Source organism: Tiliqua scincoides, chromosome 3, assembly GCF_035046505.1.
Source record: "Tiliqua scincoides isolate rTilSci1 chromosome 3, rTilSci1.hap2, whole genome shotgun sequence".
Classification (NCBI taxonomy): domain Eukaryota; kingdom Metazoa; phylum Chordata; class Lepidosauria; order Squamata; family Scincidae; genus Tiliqua; species Tiliqua scincoides.
The window spans coordinates 16,099,907-16,108,261 of NC_089823.1; the positions used below are offsets into that span (position 1 = coordinate 16,099,907).

An 8,355-nucleotide genomic window follows, 5' to 3' on the forward strand; every position below is an offset into this window, starting at 1 on the left:
GGGAAGTTCTTATGTAGTGTCAGCAGCATCCTTATTAGCTCTTCAGATCACCTGATTCTTCCTTGGATGGTTGCAATTTTACTTCTGGCCACCATTGGCATACCTGGGGGGGTCAGGGGGCAAATTCCCCAGGGCACCATCTGGGGGTGCTGCTGTGACCGCTCCCCCTACATTTTTTTTATCAGGCCTTTCCAAGCATTTCCATTGCCTTTTCAGGGTTAGGGAGGCCAACTGCGACCTCCCCAGCCTCCAGTAAGTCTTTTCAAGGCCTCTGGAGTACCTAAAAAGTCACTTTTGAAAGCCAAAAGTGATATTTTTAGGCATTCTGGAAGGCTTACCAGCTGCTGGGGAGGCTGAAGGCAACTTCCCCAACCCTCAAAAAGCCTTGGGAAGGCTTGATAAGGCCTGCTAAAAAAAGAGGTGGGTAGTTGTTTGGGGGGGAGGCGGCATGGGGCATAGAACTTTGTGGTCTTGGCTCTGGGCAGCACAAGAGCCAGGATTTCAACTGCCAGGAACAGTGGGGGATTGCAAGGTTCTGGTCGTCCAGTCCTTTCCCCTATACTCCATCTTGGCAGTGGAAAGAGTCAGGTGCCTGAGCCTTGCTGCTGGGTGTTTTGCGATCCCCCGTGTTGGAGTTTTGTGAAATTTTTCCTAGCCAAGCACTTGTGCGTAGAATTTGCAGCGTTCACCAACATTCTGTTGCTCTCACGCGATCGACCGCAAGGTCACAAATCAGCTGCAGCATGACAGCAGCTCGTCCAATGGCTGGAGGGACCTGGAGACAGGTAACAGCAAACATTTAGTCCCCTTGACATATAAGACCTTCAACATATGCTTCAATCAGGTCTTCTTCAGCACAATATTTAATCACAGCCATAAGTGTTTTGCCATATTATGTCTCATTGAGGCTATGACACTTAAATTGTGCGGCAAATGAGCAATGAAAGCATGGCAGTATTTTCTCAGAGGGCTGTTGCACTGTACAAGTGGAGTGTCGGCCTTGGCACCAAGCTCTGTGTTCAATTAAATCTCTTAATAAGCAGACCTACTTAATTACTTTCCCATAGTTAATAAGCTTAAGTACTTGAGGTGATTTTTCTTCAATATTAACATTTGAATTAAATCAAATTATATCATTTTCCAATCAAATCCGGCACTTAGTGAGATGCCGTTTCAAAAAGTCGCAAATAAGTAACTTCCTTCCCCCGCCAATGCCGGTGAGGTGGAAGGCTTGCATTGATATATTGGCGTTAAAATATAGCACGCTTAACTGGGCGTTCTTCAGTGAGCTGACAAGGAAGTTGCTATGGCTAAGGATGGCTTGTCACGCTGTCATGTTTACTTATTGTAGACAAAGTTACACTACAAGTTGCAGCATTTCTGTTCTTCCAGACGTGATGTCCATCTTTGACCGGTGTATATTCAGTGGGGGGCCCTCCAACTGGGTTGGTGGTCACTGGAAATGTCTTTCTCTTTCCTGAGTTATGGGGGAGTCACATCCATGTCTCTGGACCCTACAGACTTTGGTAGGAGAAAGCATGTGCAGAATTCCCCTGAACAGTGTTGGAAATGCTGTTGCCTACTGAGAGTCTTGTGGTTTCCACTTGCATTCCTGAGAGTAGTGGTTCCCAGAATGACTAGGGTCATCGTGTTCCCACAGCCTCTTCTTCCCAGCTCAGCTGGCTGCCACCATCTTGAATCTTGCAAAATCTCATGAGTTCCAAGATTCCAGGGGCCAAATCTCATGAAATATTGTGATATCCCCCCCCCCCAAAAAAAAAAAAAAAATTGTGATATCCAATATGGCAGGGCCCAAATCTCATGTCCTTGTGACAGCTGTTCCTTGGCAGCAACTGTTACCCTGCACATGCCTGATCTCGTCTGATCTCAGAAGCTAAGCAGGGTCAGGCCTGGTTAGTACTTGGATGGGAGACCGCTTGGGAATACCTGGTGCTGTAGGCTTATACCATAGTCTTTCGAGACTGATGGTTGCCAACCAAATCTCATGAGATCCAAGATGGCAGCACTTTGTCCAATTTCCCCATAAAGCTGCATAATTTCACGCTACGCTATTCTTCCCATTCCGGTATTGCTGTTAAGGTCATTGCAGGGCCGGTCCATCCATGAGGCCAACTTAAGTGGTCGTCTCAGGTAGCAGTTTGGTGAGGGCACCCATGACTGCTCGCTTACTTGCCTGCGCTATGCCTCGTCTTTCCACTCCTTGGATTGGAACAGGGAGAGAGGGGTAGAGAGGAGGAGGACATGTGGAAGAGAGTGCTGAGCTAGAATATTGGAGAGTGGGAGGAGCAGAGGCTGGCACATCATCAGGTAAGGGGGTGTAGCATCTGTTGTGCTATCTCAGGAATCAGAAGATCTTGGAACAGCCTTGCATAACAGATGAATCAAATTAAGATACTGCCTCTTGTATATTTATGGTGAGAAGGTAGATAAGATGTGTATGTGGACATAAGGTCCCTTCTTGCTTTAAAGGCTGGCTTCTTCCTATTACCTTCCTGTCATCTCTAATCTCAATCAAGATTTGCCTCTTGGCTAGACTTTTTTACCATACTTGTTTTATCTCAAGGGAAATGTTGAGGTGACTTTGGAGGCTCAAGTGAAACATCAGAGGAATTTTGAGAGAAGCAGGAAGTACTTTGAAGAAAACATTTCTCAAGGAGCAGGGAGTCCCACAATTTTGGCAGTGCTTGCCACATACCAAGCCTGTTTAGCAAATTGCTAGATTGCACCCACCATTAGATATCCCTTCCTCCCTTCCTCAATTCTATCCAGCTTTCCTGGACTGATGCAGCTGCAAATCAGCCCCAACATATGGGTACAAATGCTCCCTTACTTGGAGGAGGTCTCTGTGACTGCCCACCATCACCACAGGATGCAGTGCATGCCCCATTGACACGACTGCCTCAGTGCTGGAAAGTTGGATAGGACTGGGCCCCAAGTTACTTAACAAAGCCTCACCTTGGTCTTTTTTGATCTGCTCCTAGTCCTGATGCAGTAGTTTAAAAAACAAAACAAAACATGAAGAACCCAGTGTGTATACAAAGCAAACTTCTCCTGGCTAGGAATGTTCCAAGATTCTTCTCATCAGAATTCCTCCTGGATTTTGAAGTTCCAGATTATCTGGTTTTGTTTACTAAGAGGAATAAATGCAGGAGGGATTTTCAATTATTGTAAAAAAAAAAAAAAGTTATACTACAAGTTGCAACATTTCTGTTTTTCCAGATGTGATGTCCATCTTCGACCAGTGTACATTCAGTGGGGGGCCCTCCAACCGGGTTGGTGGTCACTGAAAATGTCTTTCTCTGGGCCTATTCCCATTTCCCAAGTTTTGATGGAATCACATCCATGTGTCTGGACCCTGCACACTTTGGTAGGAGAAGGCATGTGCAGAATTCCCCTGAACACATAGAAAATGGAAGTGTCGTATGACAGCAAATCTGATTGCATCAAAATTCTTTAATGCCGTTCTACGGATGCAGATATACACTCATGTTTATTATGGTAAAACACCACATAAGAAAAAACTTGAACAACCATATGTATGAGTGCATCAAGTTTGCTTTTTGGCAACATTCTTTCAATGCACACATTAACATCAGCAATAGACATGAATTAACTGAACAAACTTCTAAAGGCAGAAATAAAGGCAGAAATAGAAGAAAGGCAGAAACTTCTAAAGGCAGAAATGAAAATTGAATAATTGAAAATTCAATGAAAATCTTTTTCAATGAAAGGAACTGAAAGCTGTGGCAAGCTGTGTGTGCTCCCAATGCTGGAATTAAGTTCTAGGAATTCTCCTAGATAAACCAGAATTCAGGAGTTTAATTAAGGGCAGCGTAAACCAGAGAAACAAAAAGGTGATGGCATGGAACAGGTCCACACCCACCCTTCGTCTGCCTTCCCTGGGCCCTAAGTAGAATTGGGCTGCAAGTCGCTCTATGTGTGGCATCCAATTTTTTTTCTCCTTTTACTCTTTTACTTTTTTTTATATTATTGTTGGATTTAGACAGGCAGGCAGGCTGGCAGGCAGGCAGACTGATTTCTAGGAAGTTCTAGATTAGGTGTGTAGTGAAAACACACAAGGTCTCTCAAGGGTGGGGTGTCCACAGTGGCCGCTTGCTCTGACAGGTCTGGGAAGCATGAGGTTAACACCAGGACCTTAGAGTGCAGTGAGTGTGTTGCACAGCTGCAAGCCACTTCGAGGCAACAAGGTCCTCAAGATAAAAGCAGCACCTGCAGGAGGGAGAGTTTGTGGGTAGCAGAAGGAGAAAAGGGTGGAGGATGGAAGGAGAGAGACTGACAAAGTACTGGCTGATGGACTAACTGACTACTTGGCAAACTGACTAACTGGAGACTGCGGAGTGGTGGAGAGCTGAGGAGGTGCTGCTATACCTAGAAGAGCTGCTGCTTTGAGATCCAGGAGGAGAGACCCTGCAGCTGCACAGGCAAAGCTACCGACTGGTTAACTTTCTGTTGGTGCTGGGGTTCAGCAGTAGTTTCCGTATGCTGCGAGAGCTAACAGTATTTGGGGCTAACAGTAACAGGGGGTATAATTAGTATAATTAGCTTAAAGTGGGCATAAGTTTTCTAGACCAAGTTTGGAAAGGGAGTTTGAATGTGTTTGCTCAGCACTTAATAATGAGGACAGGTTTTTCAAGTGATGTACAACTAAAGACAACACTTTTTATTTTTAAATGCATAGTTACTGCATAGCAAGTTCTCCTGATGGAAACCATACGATGTAATATAAAATTATGGAATTATAATATAAATTCCATTATATTTTATAGTATAAAATAGTGCACATCTGCTCTGTAAGGAGAAGTAGGACCCAATCCTACCCCCGCCACATTATATCATGCAACCACACCTGCATGTCTGGTGTGTATGCAGTGTATGCTATGGTGCGGGTGTGTGATCAGACACACCGCATGCTGGCTTACCAGTTCTTTTCAGTGGCAGGTCAGAGACCTGCTTTTCAGTGGCAGGTCAGAGAAGCATTTTATCCCCCACATGTTGGGCAGTGGGGAAGACTCTGTCCCACTGCTGTTGGGCAACCATTGGATTGGTCTGTCAGTTCAAATGGCTTCATAGGACTTTTCATTAGCCTTTCATTCTATTGTGAAGCAAATGTACTTAGTACGTTGATAAAATATATCATTCTACCTGCCGTCTGAGTTGTGCAATGGTGTTCTTTTGAACTCGCGCAGAACAGGAGAGACATTGCATTCACCACAGTCGGATAATTCAACTTTATCTCCACCTCTCTGTTGTATTTAGAAGAAGAAATAGCAAGTTAGCAGAGGTGGGAGACAGAAGACACGCAGAGAAGAGATTGCCTGAAATGATTTTGATTTTTTCAGATGAAATGTGTGCTCTTGTGAAATGTGAGTGTTGACAAAATCTCTCATGCTCCAAATTTGCTTCAACTTAGCTTCAAAATTTAAACCGAATTATTGCAATCAGTAGGATTAATTTTACGCTTGCCTCGCTAAGCACTGAGTGAGCTGTTGACAGGACTTGTCCTCCTCATACACATTCATTCTAATTAGGGATATGTAGATACCTTCTGAGAACGTTGCTTGTCTTCTTCTCAGAACATGCTGATGCGACGTTATCTGGGTCTAACCAGTGCCTGGATGGGAGGAGTCCTGAGAATTCCACTCATACTCAGTAGCAGACCTCTCCATCCCTACGCTGCGGGGCAAAGGTCCGTGATGGCTTCCCCTGTGGGTTGTCACCATCCCCTTGTGCACAAATTCACACCCCGCCCTTACCTGGAGTGCACAAACCCTCTCTCTTCTCCAGGATGCATTGGGGAAGCCTCCTGTAACTTCCCCAATGTTTTAAGCTGTTTTAAGCTTCAGGGAGGCTTCCATGTGGTCCTAGAAGCATGCAAGTATCCATACCCAGGGCATTTCATTTAATGGCAGTTCCACCACCTTGAACACTGTGTTCCATGGAAGGCAGGTGAGCTATAAATGTAATAATAAATGTGATCAAATGCTGCTGTGTCACTAGGCCTCTTTGTGGCTGGGATTGCAGACTGGCAAGCTTAGCCCAATGCATCATTAACCTGGATGGTCCAATGTCCTGACTCAGTGCAGCTACAGACTCATAAGGGCTACTCCCTCCTCCCAGTGCTTATAATGGTTGGCATGAAATTTTCCATGTAATCCTACCAGACTGTTGCATAATTTCCACCAGTGCAAAATTACAGTTGCCACTGTATATGCTATTATTGTTTTAATTGTTTGCTAATGAGCTCTTAAGACCAAATGACTGCTTGGCACACCAGCGGTATGGAACAGTCACTTACTTCAATTATATTTTGCAGCGGGTTTTCCCCTATATAGCTGCATTTGCTTAAACAGGGAGTACATTTCAGCAAGCGCTTTGTGGATATGGATCCCTCACTACATGAGATCTGACCTCTTCCTGCAGCACCAGTTGAGCTTGGGCTGCAGTGTGGAGCTGACCGTGAAAAGGATCTGAAAGTCCAAACTAGTTCAAAATGCAGTCGTGAGATTCCTGGCAGAAGTAAATTATAGATACACTATAAGGTGCTGCACTGGCTACCACTACATTTGCATATCCAAGTCATAGTGCTGGAGGGGATCTTTTACATGCTATGGCCTTGGCCAGGATGTCAGAAAGATTAACTTCTCCAATCTGGGCCAGCTTTAAGCCAGTTAGACTACTTGCTCCCAACTAAGGCCCCATGCCTAAGGGGAACCCATGCTAAGGCAATCTAGTCTTGTATGGAATTTTATATTAAAATGCGCTTAGATCAATTTGTGCCATTAACTCACATGCACTTTTAAAGCACTCATTATGATTATTTTCCATTCTGAGTTGGCAACCTTCAGTCTCGAAAGACTATGGTATCGCGCTCTGAAAGGTGGTACTGGAACAGTGTCTAGTGTGGCTGAAAAGGCCAATTCGGGAGTGACAATCCCTTCCACACCGGGAGCAAGTGCAGTCTGTCCCTGGTCTGTCTCCCTGGCTGTGGGCCTTCCTTCTTTGCCTCTTTGCCTCAGACTGTTGGCCAAGTGTCTCTTCAAACTGGGAAAGGCCATGCTGCACAGCCTGCCTCCAAGTGGGCCGCTCAGAGGCTAGGGTTTCCCACTTGTTGAGGTCCACTCCTAAGGCCTTCATTCTACTGAAGGTCCATTCATAAGGCCATTTCCATTCTACTGAATATATATAAAGTCTATGACACATTTTTATCTTGAAGATTCTACAGACCTTGGCTGTGAACCTGGGACCCCACAAAAAATGCTTCCAATTGAGCCCCGCAGCTCCTAAGGCCAGCCCTGTATCCCATGTATACTGCTGGGCATTTTAAGATTTGGAGTGCACAAACCTTTGCTTTTGGTGTTTGGTTGGCAACAATATTATCTGGGGTCTTTTGTGATGTGATTGTGCTCTCCTTTGCCTGTTGACAGTCTGTTTATGTAAGCCAGAACCAGGCCTCGTCACAGCACAAAGGAGTCATTTTATGAAGCAAATCTGTGTTCCATCTTCCCAGGATGATGGAGATCAAGGCTTCAAAACTATAGCATGAAGTCATGGTATAAACCGATTATGATTCATAATATCCAAATGGAACATGCTCAAATTAGGAAGCAGGTTGTGAAACTCATCTTTCCAGCTTGAGTGGTTAGTTCCTGTAGCTGGGCAGAAGGCCCAGGTTGGTGACATCACTACCTAGAACGTAAATGTAGGTGTTAGGCTAGCGAGGCTTTGTGATCATGTTCGTTGCCAAATTCATGTTAATGTTTGCCTCTGTGGTGCTTTGAGAACTATGAATACATCCAGGCTGGCTCTGCTCCCACACTGGATCAGCAGGAGAAGATCACTGAGTACTCTACCAGTTCATTGCTTATACTTGTTGGCAACCTTCAGTCTCGAAAGACTATGGTGTCGCGCTCTGAAAGGTGGTTCTGGAACAGCATCTAGTGTGGCTGAAAAGGCCAATTGGGACTGACAATCCCTTCCACACTGAGAGCAAGTGCAGTCTGTCCCTGGTCTGTCTCCCTGGCTATGGGCCTTCCTTCTTTGCCTCTTTGCTTCAGTCTGTTGGCCAAGTGTCTCTTCAAACTAGGAAAGGCCATGCTGCACAGCCTGCCTCCAAGCGGGCCGCTCAGAGGCCAGGGTTTCCCACTTGCTTATATATGACTGACTATTCTCAGATGATTAGTCTATATGTAGGTGTGCTCATGGTGTGGTTTTAATAAGTCACTCTCCTTTTCCGGCTGTTTTTTAAGAAAACAATTTCTAACAGTGTGGCCCTTTACACTCTCACATAACACCAGAACCAGGGGACATCCACTA

The 8,355-nt window shown here is 45.1% G+C and overlaps 1 pseudogene; it reads left to right on the forward strand.

Annotated features, from left to right (window-relative positions):
- Nucleotides 1–1,845: 1,845 nt before the first annotated feature.
- LOC136646793 (5S ribosomal RNA) lies at nt 1,846–1,962 on the forward strand (annotated as a pseudogene).
- Nucleotides 1,963–8,355: the final 6,393 nt, after the last annotated feature.